This window comes from Heterocephalus glaber, unplaced genomic scaffold (assembly GCF_053883595.1).
Source record: "Heterocephalus glaber isolate CG9 unplaced genomic scaffold, H.glaber_assembly_v1.0 deba00001481, whole genome shotgun sequence".
NCBI classification, from domain to species: domain Eukaryota; kingdom Metazoa; phylum Chordata; class Mammalia; order Rodentia; family Bathyergidae; genus Heterocephalus; species Heterocephalus glaber.
The window spans coordinates 45537174-45560236 of NW_028258317.1; the positions used below are offsets into that span (position 1 = coordinate 45537174).

Here is a 23063-nt window from a genome sequence, read left to right on the forward strand (position 1 = left end):
GGCCAGCCTGGTCTACATAATGAGCTCAGGGCCAGCCTGAACTACAAAGGGAGACCCTGCCTCAAAAAAAAAAAATACTTAAAAGGGATGGGTGCTCACTGTGAAGGCCATGGGTTCAATTCCCAGTACTGAAAAAAGAAAGAAAGAAAAAAGAAAAGAAAACAAAAAGCCTGTAAAAATGTACTTCCTTTTTGTCAGTGATAAAGTGGTGGTCAGGGTTGCTAGTCTCCAAATCCCAGCTTTCCAGTGCAAGAGGGAGACATACTGGGGACTCACTAGGCAAATGCACAGCATTTGCTACTGACCAGTTTTTGGTACCATATTCCTGTGTGAATTGAGCTGGGGTGCACCTCATGGGAGTTTAGAGTGCTAATGTTATACCTTTGAATGAACTTAGCAGCCTCTCCTGGCTACCTTTACCCTTGTACCCACAGCCCACACCTTAATCTTTGTCCCAGAGGAGGACTCACTACCCTATAAGCAGAAAAAACCAGGAAAGACAACCCAAAAGAAAAAGAATGTTATTCCCTAAGGCCTCAAGCAAAACTGAAACTAAGCCCCTGACTCCTAGACATTTCCAGAGCATGGACAGGAAGTACCCTAGGTGGGAGGCAGCCCTGCCCCATCTTGCCACCAAGCTTTTTAGAAGAAAGACCAAGAGGCCATTACTTCTCCATTTTTCCAGGGAACAGCACCTCCTTTTCTGAGAAGTCCCAAGCCCTAAAGGTCAAGGTGGGAGTCTTCAAATTCATGCAGAACTTGCCTTCCTGGGTGGGTTAGTGGTTGGTTGGTCCAGAGGTGGGTACCTGGTGGAGGAAGTTCTGACATCACTTGCCTCCCTGGTCCTTATTTCCCTTCAGGGCCAGCTGTATCTCTGCCCTTCCCATGAGAATTTAAAACATCATACTACAGTGATACATGCATATCAATATTTATAGTAGTGCAACTTGTAATAGCCAAATCCTAGAAGCAGCCTGTGTACCCATCAACAGATGATTAGATAAAGAAAATGTGGTATCTATATTTAATGGACTACTACTCTGCTATAAAGAATGACAGATTTAAGATGTTTGTAGGAAAATGGATGCTCCTTGAGGCAATAGTGGACAACTTTGTCTTGCTTCTGATTTGGCAGACAATCCTTTTAGTTTTTCTCCTATGATGCTGACTATTGGTTTGTCATATATAGCTTTCATCATATTCAGGTATAGTCCTTCTATACCTGTTTTCCTCAGGGTTTTTATCATGAAGGTGTTGGATTTTGTGGAAAGCCTTTTCTGCATCTATTGATATGATCATAAAGATTTTTACTTTGCTTCTGTTTATGTGACATATTAATTTATTGACTTGAGTATGTTGAACCATTCTTGAATCTCTGGGATGAAACCTACTTGATTATGATGTGTGATTTTTTGATAATGTGCTGCATTCTACTTGCTAATATCTTGTTGAGGAGTATTGTACCTATGTTCATTAAGGAGATTGGCTTATAGTTTTCTTTTTTAGTTGGCTCTTAAAGCGATTTGGTCAGGGTGATAGTGGCTTCCATAAATGAGGTTGGGAGCACTTCATTCCTTTAAATTTCTTTGAAGAGCTTGAGGAGCATTGGTGATATAACATCCTTAAAGGTTTTGTAAATTCAGCAGTGACTCCATCAGGTCCTGGGCTTTTCTTAGTTGGTAGATTCTTTATTATTGTGTCAATTTCATTGCTTATTATTGGGTTGTTAAGCATATTTATGGCTTCTTTGGTTTTAGTTTTGGCAGGAATCTGTCCATTCCTTCAAAATTTACTAATTTGTTGGAATATACAGTGTCTATTGTGATTTCACTTTTTCATTTCTAACTGCATTGATGTGAGTCTTTTCTCACCTTCTCTTGGTAAATCTGGCTAGGTGCTTATCTATTTTATTTATTATTTCTTTTTTTAAAATTTATTCTTTATTGGTACATTTTAGGTATACAATACATTTACATTTATCATTGGGTGCTTGTACCTGAACATGCTGTATCTGAGTTCTTATTTTTTCCCCAATTACCTGTGCACCCTTCTTCAACCCCTCCACCCTTCCCTATTTACATAGACTTTGTTTCCATTTATTTTTCTTTCTCGTAATTTTTCCATTCCCTTCTTCCCTTTCCCCTTTCCCTCCTACCACCCCTACAGCTTTGGACCTTTTCCTATTTCAAATTATCAATTATTCATTTTAATCATTTTCATCCTTATTTACACTCTCAGTGTCTCACACTAGAGAAACTATTCAGTATTATACATGTGTGTCCTATTTATTTCACTTAAGAGTATGGCCTCGATATGCATCCATTTAGCTATAAATGTCTCTAGTTTCTTGTTCTTTATGGCTGAGTAGTACACCACTTTATTAAAAAACTACATTTTCTTTATCCAGTTTCCAGTTGATGGGCACTTGGACTGTCTCCAAGCATTAGCTATTACAAACTGTGCCACTATAAACATAGGTGTACATATATCACTGTGGAATGATTCTTTTAATTCTTTGGGGAAGATACCCAGCAGGGAAATAGCTGGGTCAAATGGGACCTGTAGTCCTAGTTCTTTGAGGTATCTCCATTCTGATTTCCACAGTGGTTGCACCAGTCTGCACTCCCACCAACAATGGAGAAGGGTTCCTTTCTCTCCACACCCCCGCCAGCATTTGTTATTGGTTGATTTCTTGATAGCAGCCATTCTTTGTGGAGTGAGGTAGAATCTCAGTGATGTTTTAATCTGCATCTCTCAAATGACCAGTGATGTTGAACATTTTTTCATATATTTATTTGCTGCTTTTACTTCTTTGTCTGAGAAATGTCTGTTCATTTCAGATGCCCATTTTTGAATTGGGTCTTTGAATTTGGGGGGGTTCTCATTTTTCTCGATAGTAAACCTTTGTCTAAGGTTCAGCTGCTAAAAATTTCTTCCCACATTGTAGGTTTTCTCTTAGCTCTATTGGTAGTTTCTCTTGCAGTGCAGAAGCTTTTTAATAGGATGAGATCCCAGTTGTTGATTCTTTGTACTAGCTCCCGTGCTACTGAAGATATGTTCATAAAGTCTTTTCCTATGCCAATGTCTTCAAGAGTTCTACCTAAGTTATCTTCCAGCAAGTTTAGTGTTTCTGTTTTAATATTTAGATCTTTAATCCACTTTGATCTTAGTTTAGTGGATGGTGATAGATACAGGTCTAGTTTTAATCTTTCACAGGTTGAAATCCAGTTTTTCCAAAACCATTTATTAAATAGGCTATCTTTCCTCCAATGAGGGTGGTTGATTTCAAAGTTGAGGTGGCTGAGTATGTCTGGAATTGTTTCTGCATCTTCTAATCTATTCCACTGATCCTCAGGTGTGTTCCTTTGCCAATACCATGCTGATTTTATCACAGTAGCTTTGTAGTATAGTTTCAAGTTGGGTATTGTGATATCCCCAGCCATGTCTCTGTTGCTTAGAATTACTTTAGCTATTCTAGGTCTCTTCTGGTTCCAAATGAATTTTTGGATTGTTTTCTCTAGTTCTGTGAAGTACATTGTTGGAATTTCAATTGGCATTGCATTGAATCTATATAGTAGTTTTGGAAGTATGGCCATTTTCACTATATTGGTTCTTCCTACCCAGGAGCAAGAGACGTCTTTCCATTTTCTTGTATCCTCTTTGATCTCTTTTTTCAGAGTGCTGTAGTTTTCAGTGCAGAGGTCCTTTGCTTCCTTTGTTAGATTGATTCCTAGATATTTCATTTTCTTGGACGCTATTGTAAAAGGAATTGTTTCCCTCATTTCTCTCTCAGTGAGTCTGTTATTTGTGTATAAGAAGGCTATTGTTTTTTTGAGTGTTGACTTTGTATCCAGCTACTTTACTGAATCTGTCAATTAGATCTAGAAGACTTTTGACAGAGTTTTTTGGGTCTTCTATGTAAATTATCATATCATCAGCAAATAATGACAGTTTAACTTCTTCTTTTCCTATCTTTATTCCTTTTATTTCTTTCTCTTTTCTAATTGCTGTGGCTAATGTTTCCAGAACAATATTGAACAGGAGTGGTGATAGTGGGCCTCCTTGTCTTGTTCCTGATTTTAGCATGAAAGTTTTCAGTTTTTGACCATTTAGTATGATGTTGGCTGTTGGTTTTTCTTTTTTTTTTCTTTTGAGTGATTTTTAGTTTTTACTTCCATATGTTGTTGAATTTTCAGAATGATGAACATGTATAGTTTTTATAATCAGAAGAATATTAAACAGTTAGCACTGTTAGTCATTTACCATTTGTAAACACTTTATATTTAATCCTGTACAGGACTTTTATTAGATACATGCTATTACTATCCTCATTTTACTAATGACAAACTGAGGCAGAGAGACAGGTAATTTTCTGAGGCTATACAGCAGGGAAATGGTAGAGTCAGGATAGAATCTGGGCAGTCTATTTTACCTACTATGTATATTGCATAAGAATAGTTTATATGAGACAAAGGGAAGTAAATCAGTAAGAACCCAAAGATGAAAATAAATGATGTATATTAATATATTAATATTAAATTTGGTAGGAGTTACTAAAAGTTGTATATTCTGTGTGGGCCAAACAATGTATCTTGAGCCGGGGATTTAGCTCAGTGGTTTCACCACCTGCTGTGCAAGTGCAAGGACCCAAGTTCGATCCCCGGTACCAAAAAAACCCAAAAAACAATGTATCTTGGGATCTTGTCACCTTCTCACTTATAAAAATTTACAAAGTATGCAAGTGGCTGTTGGTTTTTCATAGATAGCCTTAATCAGGTTGAGATAACGACCTTCTATTCCAATTTTTCTGTAGCATTTTTATCATGAATGGGTGATGGATTTTGTCAAATGCCTTTCCTGCATCTCTTGAGATGATCATATGGTTTTTGTCCTTGACTCTGTTAATATAGTGTATTATATTTATTGATTTACATATGTTGAACCATCCTTGCATCCCTGGGATAAATCCAACTTGGTCAGGGTGTATGATCTTCTTGATGACACTCTATTCTGTTTGCAAGTATCTTGTTGAGGATTTTTGCATCTACGTTCATTAGGGGGGTTGGTCTGTAGTTCTCTTTTTGCATTGGGACTTTCCCTGGTTTTGGAAGCAAAATAACACTTGCTTCCAGGAATGAATTTGGAAGCCTTGCTTCCCTTTCAATTTCCTTGATGAGTTTAAAGAGCAATGGCAATAGTTCTTCTTTAAATGTCTTGTAGAATTCAGCAGTGAATCCATCAGGACCTGGGCTTTTCTTTGTTGGTAAATTTTTTATTACATTTTCAATTTCACTCATTGTTATTGGGGTGTTTAGAATTTCTATATCTTCTTCATTTAACTTTGGGAATTCATATGTTTCTAGGAATCTGTCCATTTCTTCTGTGTTTTCCATTTTATTAGAGTACAGATTCTCAAAGTAGGTATTGATGATTCTCCGGATTTCTGTTGGATCTGTTGTGGCTTCACTGTTTTCATTCTTAATTGCATGGATTAGAGCCTTTTCTTTCCTTTTTTTGATAGGTTGGCTAAAGGTTTATCGATTTCATTTATCCTTTCAAAAAACCAACTCGTTGATTCATTGATTTTTTTGTATCATTCTCTTAGTCTCCATTCCATTGATTTCTGCTTGGATCTTTATAATTTCCTTTCTTGTACGAGCTTTGGGTTTGTTATGCTCTTTTCTAGGAGCTTGAGGTTCTGCATTAGGTTATTTCATTGAGTTCTCTCTGTTTTCCTAATATGGGCATTCACTGCTAAGAATTTCCCATGTAGAACTGCATTCATTGTGTCCCACAGATTCCTATATGTTGTAGTGGCATTATCACTTACTTGTAGAAACTGTCTAATTTCTTCTTTAATTTCCTCTGTCACCCATTGGTTGTTCAGGAGGTTTTTATTCAATTTCCCTGTGTTTGTGGGGGTTCTGCAGTTTCTTATGTTATTGATCTCCAATTTTATTGGCCTATGATCTGAGAATATTCCGGAGGTAACTTCAATTCTTTTACATTTACTTAGACATGTCCTATGAGCTAGCATGTGATCTATTTTGGAGAATGACCCATGTGCAGTCGAAAAGAATGTGTATTCTAATTTTGTGGGGTGGAACACTCTGTAAACATCTATTAAGTCCATTTGTTCAATAGCTTGGTTCAGTTGTAGAATTTCATTGTTAACTTTTTGTCTAGATGATCTGTCTATTTGTGATAGTGGGGTATTGAGGTCCCCCACTACAATTGTGTTACTGTTTATTTGGCTTTTCATGTCTATTAATATTTGTTTTGTATAGTTGGGGACATTTGTATTTGGTGCATATATATTTAGGATTGTCATCTCTTCCTCTTGGATTGTTCCCTTCACAAGGATGTAGTGACCATCTTTGTCTCTCTTAATTAGTTTTGGTTTGAAATCTACTTTGTCTGCAAATAAGATTGCTACCCCTGCTTTTTTCTGGGTTCCTGTCATGTGGAGAACTGTTTTCCATCCTTTTACTTTCAGTCTGTGAATTTCTTTTTGAGTTAGGTGTGTTTCTTGTATACAGCATATTGCTGGGTTTTGCTTCTTAATCCATTCTGTCAGTCTATTTCTTTTGATTGATGAGTTGAGGCCATTGATATTGATAGTTGTAATTGAGAGATATTGACTCATCCTTGTCATGATGTTTTATTGTTGTTGGCTCTTTTATTCCTTATTTTACCCCTTTTCTCTTTAGTGTCTTACCTCGCGTGGTGTCTTCTCTCTGTTGGGCCTCATGTAATTGTGACCTTCATTGTTTTTTCTAGGATATTGCCTAAAATTGTTTGGAGTGCTGGTTTGGTGTTCTTTGTCATGAAAGTATCTAATTTCCCCATCGATTTTGAAAGATAATTTTGCAGGATACAACAGTCTAGGTTGGAAGTTATTTTCTTTTAGGGCTTGAAATACTTTACTCCAGGCTCTCCTTGATTTGAGGGTTTGTGTTGAGAAGTCTGCCATGATTCTTATGGGCTTTCCTTTGAAGATTATTTGTTTCTTTTCTCTCACTGCCTGTAGAATTTTCTTCTTCTATTGGGTTTCTGGTATCTTGACTATTATATGTCTAGATGTAGATTTTTTTTGATCATGGCTAGTTGGAGTTCTATATGCCTCACTTAGCTGTATGTCCAATTCTCTACCTCTGTCTGGGAAGTTTTCTGCTATTACTTCTGTGAACAGTTTTTTTTTTATGTCAATTGTACTTTCTCCTGTTTTTTCATGGACTCCTCTCAGTCTTAATGTTATTCTTCTTTGTGTCATCTAGCAGCTGTTGGATTCATTTCTCATGGTCCCTCACTATCTTTAAGAAATCTCTGTTTTCATGGTCCTTAACCACAATCCTGTCTTCTATATCAGATATTCTGTCTTCAGATTCTCTTATTTTGCTCTGTATGCTTTCAATGATGTTTTTAATCTCCTGAATATCTGTGTGAATCTGTTTCATGGATTCCGTTTCTTTCTTATGTTGGGCAATCATGGTTTCCATTTCTTTCTTATGCTGGGTATTCATGGCTTCCAGCATGTTTCTGAGCTCATCTGTTTTTTTAATCTGTTTCTGTTCTAGATCCTCGAATCATGTCTTTCACTCTCCTCACCATCTCTGCGGATATCTGGGAGATTATTTCTGCTTTGAATTTTTCTAGAGCCTCATTCATCTGTTTTGTTACTTCCTGTGCTATCAGTTCAGGGTATCCAGGTGGTTGGTTATGGGACTTTTCCATCTCATTTCCCCTAGGATTTACCCTTGGTGGGGTGGAAGTCTGAGTTTGTGCCTTGCTTAAATGTCATCTCATTTTTGTTTTTGGTACTGTCCTTGGTTTAAGTCCTGGGTTGATAGTTTGAAATTGCTTATTGTAGGTATCTTTGTTGCTTGTAATTAGAACCCTTATGGAATGATTGCTTCTCAGAGGTGTCTTCCACATATAGCTGGTCTTTAAGTTTTGAGTCTCTAATGACTCTAAGGCTATCTTATTTTCCTTATACTAGGAAGGTTCATTGACTAGATCAACAACAACACCTGAGCCCAAGTGATACAATCAGCAACACCATTGCATCAAGTACATCTTTGAAAATGACATTTTGTGGTAGTTATTAATCTATCACCTTTAGCTGTGTGAATTAAATCAAGATCAAGGACCAACCCAACATATAGTGAATAAACTCTTCAATATAACAACTTTTCCTTTGGGATGGGGAGTTAGAAGGGGTTGGGGAGGGAGTGAAAGATGAGAAGAAGGATAGGGGAATGTTAGCAGTGTGGTCAGAGGACACAGGTGAGAAGGAAAAAGAATAATAGGAAAATAAAGAAGAACTCCAACTGAGGACCAAAACAGGGACAAAAAGGGAAGAGGAACAATGTGGGAGAGCAAGAGAGTGTAAGAGAGAGAGAGAGAAAGGAAAGAGAAAAGAAAGAAGAAAAGAAAAAGAAAAAAAGGAGAGAAAAACAAATATTTGCAAAGAGTAGGAAAAAATTAAAGATAAGAGGAGCAAAAGAAAAGAAAAGAGAAAAAAACCTATTAATACTAATTTTGGGAATAAAAAATAACAATGAAGATGAAGGGCCTCTTTCAGGGTATGTCTCTGCTGTCACAATAGACAACGTGGGTAGCAGTGTGCAGATATAAGTCAATGCGTCTCAGTAAGCTAGTCGCAGACCCATGAGATTCAGGTAGATTTCTGGCTGCAAGTCCCAAGTTGAGCTCCCTGTCCTCCTGTAGGGTTGAACTCTGCAGAGTTGTATTGCAGGTTCCAGCTGCCCTTCCCCTGAAGATAGTCCCGGTCCTGATGGGAGGTGAAGATGACTCCAACTTACCCAGTACAGTGGTCTGGTCGTCCGGTGTCCTCTGCATTTTTGTAGTGTGGAACCAGGTGCCTGTACAGAGAAGAGGCCAGAGGAGCGGGCGGGGGCTGTCCAGGGCGCAGGCTGATTTGGCATGTTCCACGCAACTCGCCACCTTCATAAGGCATCCACAGACCTTCCTGTCTGCAGCGGGCTCTGAATATCTTTTTAGATTAGGTGAATTTCTTGACTGCAACAGATTGTTAGATTCTGTTTTTTGATCCAGTATTCCAGTCTATATCTTTAATTGGAGCATTCAGGCCATTAACATTGAGAGATGTTACTGGGGTGTGTTGGTTATTTACTACCATTGTCTTTGCCTGTTGGTGTATCCTTTAGTTTTCTTTTCCTGAATTTTTTGTTCCTGTTTATCCATTGACCTCATTTGTTTCCTATGTGGTTTTTTAAAATTTGTTTGTTTCCTGTGTGGTTTTAGCTATTGTTTCTGTCCAGAATATTTTAAAGTATTTTCTCTAGAGCTGGCTTAGCACTCATATAAATAGCTTCTGAGCTGGTCTTCTTCATGGAAATACTTTATTTCTCCAACTATTTTGAAAGATAGCTTTGCTGGGTAAATTAATCTGGTTTAGAAGTTACTTGCTCTTAGAGTTTGAAATACTTAAGTCCAAGCTCTTCTGGCCTTCAGGGTTTGTGCTGAGAAGTCTGCTGTGATTCTAATTGGTTTATTTTTATGTATGATTTTTTGTTTTTCTCTGGCTGCCTTTAAAATTCTGTTTTATTGCAGGGTAAGTGGGAATTTATTGGGGATATGCCTTGGTGGACTTCTCCTTTATCATAATTGTTTGGTGTTCTATAAACATTGCTTACTTATATTTTAAGCTCTTCATATATTTGAGAAATTTCTTACATAATTTCTGTGAGCATGTTAGTGAATCCATCTGTGCTATATTCTAGTTTTTCTATAATTCCTTTTAGCTTTATATTGGTTTTGTTGTCTGCTGGATAGTCTTCTCTTATTCTCTTGTTTTCTTTTTGGCATCTTTTAGCTTTTTGTTGTAATTCACTATTTTTTCCTCAATATCAGATACTCTGTCTTCATATTGGTCATTTCTACAATATATGCATTCTATGCAGTTTTTTAATTTTAGGTATTTCTATCTGACACCTTTTTGAGGATTCCTTATCTGTCATTCAAACTTTGAACTGTTTTGGTCAACTCATCTAGTTTTATACCTATTTCCCTGAAACTCACCATGGGCACATTGAGTGAAATTGCTGTGAACTTTTGGTTCATTTCCTCTTTAAACTCATCTATTTTCTTCATCTCTTCTATGAACTTTTCATAGATTTCTGCTACCTGTGTTTCTTCTCCCTTTGTTATCCAGTAGGATGCTTTATTATATTGAATACAATATTCTGAAGAATAATTGAGGACATGATACAATATGAGAAAATCAGGATATGTAATTTAAAACTTTAATTTTGTCAAGTTATACAATATATGTACATAATCAGATGATGACCAAAAACAATCACACAAAAATGATAATTTTATTTTCTTCATTATGTTTTCTGAATTTTCTAAATTGCTTATAAACATTGTCCCCCAGTGCTGGAGATACAACCTATGGCCTTATGCATGTTAGAAAAAGGATCTACCACTGAGCTACATCCCCAGCTTCTAAAAAAGCATTTTATTTTTAATTTTGATATTTTGATTGGACATACTATTTTATATTTGTAATATGAAAGATCTAGCTTCTATAAGAGCATTTTTTTTTGCTATAGGAAATTCAGGTTTCTTTCTCAGCTGTCTGCTCTCAGCATTTATCAGACAGGTGCATGGCCAGCAGGAATCTAAAGGCCTCGTTCTCTACCAGTTTTCTCTCTCTCAAGCACATGCTCTCGTCTCTGGATGCTGGGCCAGATGGGCCAAGGTTGGAGGGGTGCTATTGCAAACCCCAGAGCAGGTTGTTTCTCCAGTTGACTGCTGGCTTTGGCACACAGTTAGTAAGTCTTTCACAAGAGCTTATCTGCAATCCCGAAACTACTTGAGATAACTCTGCTAATCCTGTAACTTGATTTCAGCTTCTGTTCTAGCCATCCTGGAAGCCTATGAATTCATGGAGTCCCACAGACGTAATGCAGTGATTAGGGAGCTGATGGCTGAGATCTAGGACCTTTCCCTGAATTCACAAGTGTAGCCACCGAAGGAGCACAAAGTACCCAGGGTGGAGCAGCCAGGTTCTCGGCTCCCTGCTGAGCCTGACAAGCCTCTCTTCCACCTGCTCTCTGCCACCTGTGCAGTTTAAACTGTGCTGTGAGAAATGTGCAATCCAGACACTTTCTCTGACCAAAACTTCCTGTTGGTTCATTCCATAGATTATAACTAATAGTAAAAGCAACCTCTTGCCACTTGCAAAACAATTCTAAATGCATCCTATATGTTAGTTCATTTAACCTTAAGAACAACCCTGAGAGGTAGTTATTATTGCCATCATCATCACTTTCTGGCAGATGAGGAAACTGAGGCAGCGGGAGGCTAATATGTCCAAGTACACACAGTGGGATGCAGGGCAACAGAGATTCAAACCCAGTTGAAGTGACTGTCAAATTGAAGGCACTGACCACTCTGCTCCCCTGCTTCTCAGTGAGGTGGGTTTCAACTTACTCTGTCTTTATCCCAAACTTAGCCAGAGGTGGTTAGTTGACCATAGTGACTTACTGGCAAAATGCCCTGTCCTTCTCCGGGCCCCTGCTGTGTAACGCTCCTTCCATCCCACCCACATGAGTGACAGACATGGGCCCCTCTGCCAGTCAGACTCTGGGGGATAAGTCAGTGTGGAATGTGGGGTCCTTACCCTGTCAGTTCCATACTCTCAAGTGACAAAACAGGTTTTGTGGACTTTGAGAATGTGAGAACTATAACAGCCATCAGTTAAAGAACTCACTGTGCATATATACACATATAAAAGTCATCTCATTTGATGTACAAACAACCCATCCTCTCATTTTTCTTACCAGCCCCATTTTACAAATGAGGCCAATGAAGCCTGGGGGCTCATGGTAACTTGCCTGAGACCCACAGCAGAAATTAGGAAGCAAGGCAGGAACAAGCCCACCTTGTCTTCTCCAGTCTCCACTCTTTCTTCTCACATGCGAGCATCTCATTCCTAGAGCCCTTCAGTGCCAGGCACATTTGTGGGAAAAACTTTAATGTCATTCATTCAAATCAAGTGTTGTATTTTAATACCTTCTTTTCAAATTTGACTATACACTTTCTTTATTTCCCATACTCCCATCCTGTGAAATCTCAAGTCCACCACCCCTGACCTAAATCAAGTTGAGAAAGAGTGGTGAAATAATTTTTATATAAAAGATTTTAAAAGCAACAAGTAATCTATGATTTGTAGGCTGATATTTTGTTGTCACCTCTATTGACAGTGCTCTTGTGTAGCCTCCTAGCTATGTGTAGGAATCCTAGGGCAGAACTATATCATCCAAACCTAACATGTTCTACTTAGTCCAAAACTAAAAGATACTAACAAACAACACAAGCAAAATAGTCCCAAAACTGATACCAATTGATGTTAAAGAAAAAGAAAGGCTCACCCAAAATCAATCTCCAAAAACTGAAGGGCTTTAATTTCCACGAACTCCCTCAGCATTTTTTCCATGTCATGAAAATGTGTACGTGTAATAGCATGGCTACATTTTCAAATCCTAAGTTTCTTCTTTTATATTTCACTATACAACAATCACATTATGGTTAAAAACATTTACAATTGTTTGAATAAAAATTATCCTTAAAAATTTATGCATATCACCAAAAACTTGGAAAATGAAAAAAAATGAATAAGAAAATTTAAATCATGGTTAATATCAGGACCCAGAGATAACCTCCATTATATCTTTCTGCTGACTGTTGCTGAATTTCTTTCTAAGATAATTTGCATATATAATTTAAAGTAAATGGGAGATAACTCTGATAAGGTAACACTGTTGATCCTGTACCTTGATTTCAGCTTTTGTTCTAGCCATTGTATGGAGCCTATGAATTTCTGAAGTCCCATAGATGTAAATTTTACATAACATTTTATATGTACATATATACAAACTATTTTACATACACATATAGCATTTTACATATACATATATACATAATATTTTCACTTACTTTTATATAAAAACATGTTCCTAGCCAAGTGTGGTGATGCACATCTGTAATTCTAGCACTCAGGAGGCTGAAGCACAAGTATCCAAGAGTTCAGCCCATAGCAAGACTCTGTCTCAAAAGAAAAACAGAACAAAATATAAAATACTTTCCTACATTGTAATGATCTTTTTTTTTTTTTTTTGGTACCGGGGATCAAATCAGGACCTTGTGCTTGGGAGGCAGGCCGTGGAACCACTGAGCTAAATCCACGGCCCCTGTAATGATCATTTTTATTGATTGCATACTTTCTAATCTTGCAAATGTACTAAAATTGACTATCCCATTCGAAATGGTTGCCCAGTTGCATTGCCACAAATATTTGGAGGGTTTTCACATAGTAATTTTCTCCTTGAAACAACTCTCAGGAAAAATAGTATTGGGTCAGAGATTAGAACCTCATATTCAGTTTGGCCTGATATCTTGCTGAAAGGGGACCAGCTTATTCATTTTGGTAAATTTGCCTGAAATCATAACACACACACACACACATTAGTATCAATAGTTGCAAGGAACTCTACAGGAAACCTCCAACTGAACCAAAGATTAGGGTTCAGGGGTCAGTACTGAAACACAACCTTCCACCGAGTGATGACCTTCTACAGGCCTCCAAGAAAGGAGAATACATACAATTCTCAAAGGTTGGCCACCCCAATCAGCTCTAACTTTCCTTGGTGATGGCCTATCATTCTGACACCTTTGTTTCTTTACCTCAAGGCTTTTAGACATGACAAAGACACCCCCTGGCAAGGGTTGCTCAGCAAAACTGCTGTCAGTCATGTGTACCCTAGTATGAATGAGTTTCAATTCTTTCTTGTCGGTGAGTTCTAGTGGGTGAGTGAGGAGACACTAGACTCCGGGGTGGGAAGACAGCATTCAAAGTGAGGAGCTTCGTCTCCTCTGCAGTGTTTCCCCAGGCTGGCCCAATCTCCTGTACTGAGTGAACAGTGGTATCCCCTGACAATGAGTAAATGTTAGCAGAGTCTGCAAGAACACAGCAATGCTCACCTGGATGGTGTTTCCTTTTCAAAGTGGCCTCAGGAAACAAATCCTAGAGGAAAATATCCAACTTCATTGGTTAATGAAATATAAATTAAAACCACAATTGGTTACCAATTTCCAATAATCAGATTGGCATAACACTTGCTACAAGTGAAAATGTATAATTCTTCAGTGCAGCTTGACAATATCTCTCAAAACAATTTGTTTGAAAAATGAATGTAGACTTAAGAGATGTATTTGACAAGGATGTCCACTACGGTGTTGTTTATAGAATCAAAAATGTGAGGGACTGGGGTGTAGCTCAGTGGTAGAGCACTTGCCTAATACACATGAGGCCCTGGGTTTGATACCTGACATTAATGGGAACTGGGCACTTGAAAGAGAAATTGAATGGAGAAGCTGGAAGTTGGTATTTGTAGCTTCTTGAGACTGTGCCTGACACTCTTCTTTTCATGGACAGCCTTGGAAGCTGAAGAATGTGTGATAGCCAAATGAAGAACAAATTCAGTGTTGTGCAGCCTGCCTGGAGCAGTTTGGAGGTATTCCCTTTGGACTGCTCATGTCAAGCAAAACGCACACTTTAGAATCTATCTTAGCCAAGCTGGATCTTGACTCCCCTTGCCTAATCTGTGGCCTGACTTATGGCTCCACACTTTCCCTCTCCTAGGGCAGAGGTAGTATTCCACATGGAGCCACAAGGAGTCTGAACATGAAGAACCCTTTGACTTTTTGACCTTGCTTGTGGCTATTTGCTCAGTATTTGTGACTGTGTTTACATATCCCCACATACAGAAAGCAGTCGCCACTGATATCTTAGAACTCAACAAGTGTCTATATTCAGAACTTTATAAAGAGAAATTGTGATGCAAAACTTGTCCTTGCAACCTTCATGGCCACTAGGAGGAGGACATATTGTATGTCACTGGTTAAATAATCAGCAAATTGCTCTCCACTTCATTCACTCACTGATGGACTCATTTTATGTTAATGCACAGCTGGCCAGATGTTGGAGACAACAATGAATGGAACAGGGCTCCTGTCCACTGGCAATAAACATCATCCTAACATACTGACAGTACAATTTATCCTATATATGTTTGCTTTATTCATAAACTTATTTGAGCTTATTTGGCATCTAAAGAATCTTTTTAGGATTTAAAAAATTCTAATATTGAGACCTATGTACAAAAGAGATGTGTTTTTCCAAAAGTATATCTCAGGCCATGTTTAAGTTTAGGTGTCTCTGAATGTTCACTTATGATAAACTCAAATGGTTATAAATGCAGCTGTGTAGTTGAATGCAGTGCCTGATAAATAGTATTGACTCAACAAAGTATAGGCCTGCTCTGTCTGTGCTGAGCATCAACTATGTGCCAGGCCTTGCTTATCAAAGACTTAACAGAATTCTTCATTAAGATAAGAGACAACATAAATAGGTCTGGCAAGTTGGCATAGCAAATACCATGCCCATGCACTTCTTTCTTTGCCCATGCCATGCATTGCTAACTCATTACAGATCTTTCGCATCAAGCCCGAACTTAGCCTCAGAATTCTCTCAGTAAAAAATGTAGCCCTCAGTAAAAAATGCAGCAAAAAGATTTGCCATTTCTAGGCCGGGAGAAAGACTAGGAGTCTAGACATTCTTTCTTATTTTGTCTCAAGGTAAGGCTGCATGACTTTCAGTTGTCATTAAATTCCTTTGAGCCTGTGTTTACTCATCTGTAAAATAGAGACTGTAATTTTGCCCAACAGTTCTATACAGCTCTTGTGAGGTTTAAATGTAAAGAAGGGTGGTGGGGTGCTTTGAGAGATTAAGAGGAAGGCACTCTCGGGAAAGGAGCAAGAGCTCCCAGAGTTCACAAAAGGCATTTTTAAGACAGAGAAGATCCTGTTTCAAAAGGACTTGGTTCTTACTAACAAGGAAAATGAAAAGTAAAGGCGAAGCCAAATAGGAATGGAACAACAAAAGAGGGAGAATATGGCCAGGAGTCGGAGGTAGTCGGTTCAAGTTTCAGTTCTGCCCTTGCCAGCCACAGAGTTTGAAATGTGTCACTAGGCTTCTCTGGGCATCACATTCCTTACTCACCAAATGGGGCAATTAATACCTACTTTTCAGGGTTACTGGAAGTATGAAAGGAGTTCAGGTCTACAACAGGGCCTCTTGCAGAGCTATGTCCCTAGTAGTGATTTGGTAAACTCCACAGCTTGGAGCCAGCCCAGCCTCACACAGTGGAATTGGGTTTCTTGTCTGTCATCCATTCATAATTCTACTGAGCATCTGTTTGGTGCTGAGTGGGGAGAATATGAGTATTGACAGTGAATGTTGCTCTGACCACAAAAGCACGATCCGAGCAGCTCCCCAGCATCTATCTTGCCCCATAATTTCACCAATTTAAACTTTTTAGTCTCTTTAGGTAAAGTCTGCTTACAACTCTGACTCTTGTGCTACAGAAGAGATAGCCTCCATCAGTAGAGGCAACTGTATGCTAAAAGAATTAATGCCACTGAATGGAGGGGTACCAGGCCCTTTGTGGCAGGCCTAGAGTCTGAGGAGGGAAAAATAGAGCCCCTTTTCCCAGTCATGGTGGTGCACACCTATAATCCCAGCAATTGGGAGGCTGAGGCAGGGGATTGCTGCAAGTTTAAGGCCAGCCTGGGCTATATAGTGAGGTTAAGGTCAGCCTGAACTACATAGTGAGATCCTATCTCAAAAAACAAAACAAAACAAAAACCCTAAAACAAAGAGCCCCTTTTAGGATGTTGGTCCAGGAGCCAGGAGCCTTGGACTATCTTGTTTCATTCCTCTCTGCATGGCCAAGTCCTGCTTGTCCATGTAGGGTCAGTTCAGCATGATCTCGCCCTCTTGTGAGGTCCTTTGCTGCTCTGCCTATTCATTGATTTGCCACTTGTCAGCATTGGAACTTGTTATATAATCATATTTCTGTGAGGGTGTGCCTTCATCTCTCACTGATCTAACTTCTCCCAATCTGGGCTCCAGGCAGACTCAACAGCCTTCAGACACTTGAGGCCTTCCTGCCTCCAGAACACTCTCACTGGCCACCCCATGGTTGTCCTCCCTGCCCTAATTTCTCTGCTTGTGAGTGAAGGTAACTGTGAAAGCAGGTGCCATTCCATGGAGAAATCTTTCACTTGCTTCACTGCTCTGGTCTGTAAATTCTGCCAGGGCAACAATTTGCCTTGAATCCTGCTATATCCCAAGCATCTAAAACAGTCTGAAATGTAGGAGATGCTGAGATATCTGTCAGTTGACTATCAGCTCTTTTTTCTGGACCATAAGTTCCTAGAGAATGAGGACATGGATGATGTTTCCGAGCCTTCTTAAGCTTCTACTACTGCGCAGACCAGCTGCAGTCGATGCAAGGTAGGAAGGGGAGAGGTCTCGGGCCGGTGAGTGAGAAAAGAACCTTCGCAAGCAATGTGCAGGTTCCCTCTGAGAAGTCTCAGGGTCTGATTTATTTTTATATCTTTAAGCAATAGCTAAGAGGCATTGGGCAGAATATGTTTACAATTTAGGTTGCCTTAGCAACATCTAGTGAGGTAAGGTTATTTTTACTAAACAATATATTTTTCTAAGCTGATTCATATCATTGAACATCATGAATACATTTCTTAAAAATCACAATTGTCCCCTTATTTTCCCATACCTAGGTAGAACAAAATGTAACTTAATCAAAATCTCCAGAAGGTAACTTAATTAGAATCTCTATAGCAGCGGGGGTACAAGCAAGATTTAATTAATTAAATGTCAAACTTGTGGTCACCAGCTAGCCCTTGAGAAACTGCACAATGGTTAATATAGTTTGCTATTAGCTCTCTACTTTCCTATACCTCTATTTATCTTACCTAAGTGTCATTCGGGTTCATAGTTCATGAGCAGGAGATATTTTCAGCACTGTGAGAAATATTGAATAACTTGCCTCCTTAATGCATTTACCTGTCCCAACTTTCTCTCTATTTCTTATTTCCCACTATTTCTTACATCTAAAGTCTGTCCTATCAACCTCTTCATAAGACCCCTTTAGTAATAAGAAGGTCAGCAATAAGAGGGGGGAGTTATAGTAGTGGGGAAACAGAGGGAGTTTCAGGAGAGGTTTCTTTAGAAGTGGATGTGGCAATAGAACTAAGAGAAACTGGAATTCTGGGACTTTTGAGCCAGATCAGATTTCAATACATCATTGCCAATTTGCCTTATGGAGAGTTTGTTGTTAGTCACAAACACAATGATTCCTGTGACCAGAGTAACAATTTTAAACATTATGGCATGAAAAAAATAAAACATGAGGGTACGATGTGTTCCACCCTTCTTTTCCCCAAGCTGGAACTTTGTCAAGCAGCCTTGGAGGTCGGTTGGGCTTCGCCATACTACACAACATCACAGTGCATGGCCTTGTGCTAAGTGCTTAGTAGATGTGGGTGAGTGGGTGAATGAGCATCTCATAAAATGAGCAGATCCCTTAGGGATCTGAGTCAAATAACTAGGGATGGTGTGCTAAATATTTCCTACATCCCCTTCAGATCTCTCCACCTTTGCCCATGCTGCTCAGTACTCAGGAAGCTCAGGAAATTGACCTTTGTGAGTCTGTATCCATGGGTTCCTTTGTTCTCTACTTGATTTCAATCCACAGGAGACACCAGTAGATTATAGGAAGGGAGAAGAGTGAATCTAGGTACAGCCGATCCTCACTATCTGTAGATTCTGTGTTTGTGAATTTGCCCTCTTGCTAAAATCTATTTGTAATTCTCAAATCAGTGCTGCTCTGGGGGCTTTTGTGATGTTTGTAAACATGCATGGCATGCTGAAATATCTGTCACCCGATGTGCAGGTCATTCCCACAGACATATTCCCAGCTGATGCCAAAAAGGCAATAATACTTTGCCTTCTTGTTTCAGCTCCCCCCAAAATTGCCAAAAATTTATTATTTTCAGGGTATATTTAATGTCACATTTTCACCTGCTGTGCTTTTTTACTGGTGATTATTTTTTTCTGGCAACAGGCCTCCAGGTAGAAGTATTGACAGAGTTACAATTAAAATACTGCATCCCCACCCCACCCCCCCCCCATGAGCACAGAGGAGGTGAGCCGCTCCTAGCGCACAAGAGGAGGCTTCTGGGCCATCATACCATCCCAATGAGCACGGAGGAGATGAGCCACGTGGGCGCCAGCAGCAGCCCCAGGCTCCCCCCCATTGAAATGAGAAGACATGTAAACAGATTTCAAAACCAGACTGTCAGATCACCTAAAACAACCCCAAAGGGAAATGAGATGGAACACTGTGATACTCAACCACCTGGACTCCCTGAACAGGCAAAAAAAGAGGATCTGGAAAAAATGAAATCAGAAATAATTTCTCAGATAACAAGAGAGATTGTGCCCATAGTGTAAGATATGATTAATAAATCTAGAGAGGATGCATATAAAAAAATAGAGGAGCTGAGGAACATGATGGAATCCCAACATAGGAAACAAATGGATCACTTCTCAGCCTTTTGGCTAAGATCAAGTGTAGGAAACAAATTGAATCCATAAAACAGATGCAAACAGATTTCCAGGAGATTAAAAACTTCATTGAAAGTCTATGTAGCAGAATGAACCAATGTGAGAACAGAATTTCAGATATAGAAGATAAGATTGTAATTAGTGACCAGGAAAAGAAAAATTGCTTTTAAATTGCAAGGGACCAAGAGAAATCAATCCAGCAGCTGCTAGATGAAGCAAAGAAGAATAACATAAGACTGATTGGAGTCAATGAAGAAACAGGAGAGAGTACAGATGACATAAAAAAACTGTTCACAGAAGTGATGACAGAAAACTTCCCGAGCAGGGGAAAAGAACTTGACATACCGATAAGTGAGGCATATAGGACTCCAACTAGCCTTGATCAAAAAAAATCTACACATAGGCATATAATTGTTAACATTCCAGAAACCCAACAGAAGAACAACGTTCTACAAGCAGTTAGAGAAAAGAAACAAATCACATACAAAGGAAAGCCCATCAGAATCACAGCAGACTTCTCAATGCAAACCCTCAAGGCAAGAGGAGCTTGGAGTGAGGTATTGCAAGCCCTAAAAGAAAATAGCCTCCAACCCAGATTGATGTATCCTGCAAAATTATCTTTGAAAATTGATGGTGAAATAAGATACTTTCATGGCAAGGAGCACCTTAGGAACTTCATGAATACCAAACCAGCACTCCAAAACATTTTAGACAATATCCTAGGAAAAGATAATGAGGATCACAACCCCAGGAAGGCCAGCAGAATGAATCCATTGGGCATGACAAGAAATTAAAAGCAAAGGGGGAGAATCCAACAAACAGAAAAAGTCATGACAGTGATAAATCAATATGTATGAGTTATAATCATCAATGTTAATGGTCTCAATTCATCAATCAAGAGAAATAGACTGGCAGAATGGGTCAAGAAGCAAGGTCTAACAATAGGCTGCATACAAGAAACACATTTAATTCAAAAAGAAACTCAGTCTGAAAGTTAAAGGGTGGAAAACAATACTCCATGTGACAGAACCCCCACCCCCCAAAAAAGCAGGAGTACCTACCCTCTTTGCAGATCAAGTGGATTTCAAATGAAAATCTGAAACACTCTGGTCCCAAGAATTTCAGACAAGGGATAGTCAACTTGTTTGTACAAATCTATTGTGAACATGTGTTTTCATTCCTCTCAAGTAAAAACCTAAGAACAGGACTGTTGGTTCTTAACAGTAATACAAGAAATTTCTATATTGTTTTCCAAAATGGTTTTGTCATTTTACATTCACATTAGCAGTATTAGAAAATTCTAACTGGTTCACACCTAAGCTGACATCTGTTCTTTTAAAACTTTTAACTTCATCTCCCTAATGAGTGTATAATTCAATCTTGTTATTGTACTGATTAGTATTTTTCTGATTTTAGTGTTGCACACTTTTCCTGTTGCTGCATTGACTATCATCTTCTTGTGTCTACTTTTTAATTGGGTTGTGTATTAATGAGCTGTAAGAGTTCCTTATATATTCTGGTCATAGGTTATATGCATTATAAATATGGTCTGCTTAAGGACTACTTTTCATTTTAGTAACAAGGTCATTTAAAGTTCCAAATTTTGATGGAATCTCATTTTTCATTTTTTTTCTTTTATACATCATGTTTTTTATATCCTAGGAAATTCTTGCCTACCCTAAATTCATGAACATTTTCCATTATAATTTTTTCTTACAGTTTTATAGTTTTAGTCTTTCATATTTAGGTTCATAGATCCTTTCAAGTTATTTTTATATATGGAAATAAAGGGTTGAGGTTAATTTTTTACATATGGATACCAGGTGTTCTAGTGCCATTTGCTGAAAACACTGTCTTTTGCTCTGCTCTTGAGTTGAATTTATGTTCTATAAAATGTTACTGTTAAATAATCTTTCAAAACTCAGTGGACCATATATGTGTGGTTCTATTTCTAGATTCTCTGTTTTATTCCAATGATCTATATGTCTTTCCTTACACCAACACTGCCTTGATTACTGTAGCTTTAGAGGAAGTCTTAAAATTAGGTAATAAATGTCTTCTAACACTGTTTTTTCTTTTTTACTTTTCTAGGTCCTTTGTACTCCTACATAACTTTTAAATTTCAATATCCAATTCTTCATTTATAGCAAGTATACATAGACCTCAATTTTTATATATACCTTGTGTTTTCTAATCCTGCTAAATTCAAATACAAGTTCTAGGGGCTCCTAGAGATTTCTTAGTATTTTCTCTGTAGATGATCATTTCATCTATATATAAAGATTTTACTTCTACCTTGCCAATCCTATCCTAATTGTGTCATTTTATTGCCAGACTATTTTGGTTTGGGCCTGTGTTTCAAAGTTTAATGGACAGATGAAGAATAGGCATGTCTGCCCTTGTTCCCCACCTTAGGGAGAAAGGATTGTATCTTCTCCATTCATAAAAGGCGTACATGTCTTTGATCTGTTGAGAAGGTTCTGTTCTACTTCTAGAATCCTGATAGCTTTTACCATGAACAGCTGTAGAATTTAGTCCAATACTTTTTCTCCAAGTACTGACAGGATCACATGACTTTTTTCTTTCCTCTGTTAAAATGATGACTTACGGGGTGGATCTTCTAATGCTGAACCAACACTGCCACCCCTATAATAAACCACTTTCTACATACTGCCAGATCTGACTTCTAATAGTTTGTTTTGTTAAACACATTTCTATCTATGTTCATACTTTTTATTCTATTATCTTTATCCAGTTTTAGTATTAGCATAATGTTGATTTCCTAAAATGAGGGGAGAAGTGTTCCTTCTTTTTTCTACTTTAAATGTTTGATATAATTTATCAGTTAAAATGTACACAAGCCTGCTGTTGTCATGTAGGTAGGTTTTCAAGCTAGGAGTATACTTTCTTTAATAGGTGCTATTCAAATTTTATATTTCCTCCAGAGTAAGTTTCATTAATTTGTCTTCCAAGGTACTTCTTAGAAGTTGTCAAATTTATTTCAAAAAAGATTTTTGTAATATGCTTTCTATATCCTTTTAAATTCTGTAAAATCTGTGGTAATGTCTTCCAGATCTTGATATTGTAATTTAAAAATGTATAATTGATATTTTGTAAAGAAAGAAAAGGTCTAAAGGAGTAGGGGAAGTGGGAGGATAGGGAAAAGGAAAGAAGGGGAAAGAAAAATATGAGAAAAGGAAAAAAATGGAAACAAAGTCTTTGCAAATAGGGAAGGGTGGGCAGGAGAAGGGGAAAAACTAAGAACCAAGATACATCTTGTAAAGGTACAAGATCCTAATGATGAATGTAACTGTATTTTATCTCTAAAATGTACCAATAAACTTAATGGAAAAAAAAAGAAAAAAAATACTACATTTCCTTAATGCTCAATGTGAAAGAAGACATAAAGCAACAGGGTACACCAAGCATATGTCTAAGAGTTATCAAATCTCTACTATTAAGATATTAGGGAGAAGGCATGTTCCCACTGACTTTTTAGCGTATTCCAATAGTATAG

The 23063-nt window shown here is 38.1% G+C and overlaps 1 protein-coding gene across 7 annotated transcripts in view; it reads right to left on the bottom strand.

The window, feature by feature from the left end:
* The window catches only part of Mlana (melan-A), a 125692-nt gene that overhangs the window by 48043 nt on the left and 54586 nt on the right, over positions 1-23063 (bottom strand). For 3 of the 7 annotated variants that reach the window (XM_087183982.1, XM_087183981.1, XM_087183985.1), the window contains exon 2: positions 12991-13098. The exons of 2 other annotated variants lie outside the window; for them this stretch is intronic. The gene's annotated coding sequence lies outside the window, so the exon portion shown is untranslated. Of the gene's footprint in view, positions 1-12990; positions 13099-14034; positions 14078-23063 lie in introns of all 7 variants that reach the window. 2 more of the 7 variants (XM_087183980.1, XM_087183984.1) reach the window with 1 other exon arrangement.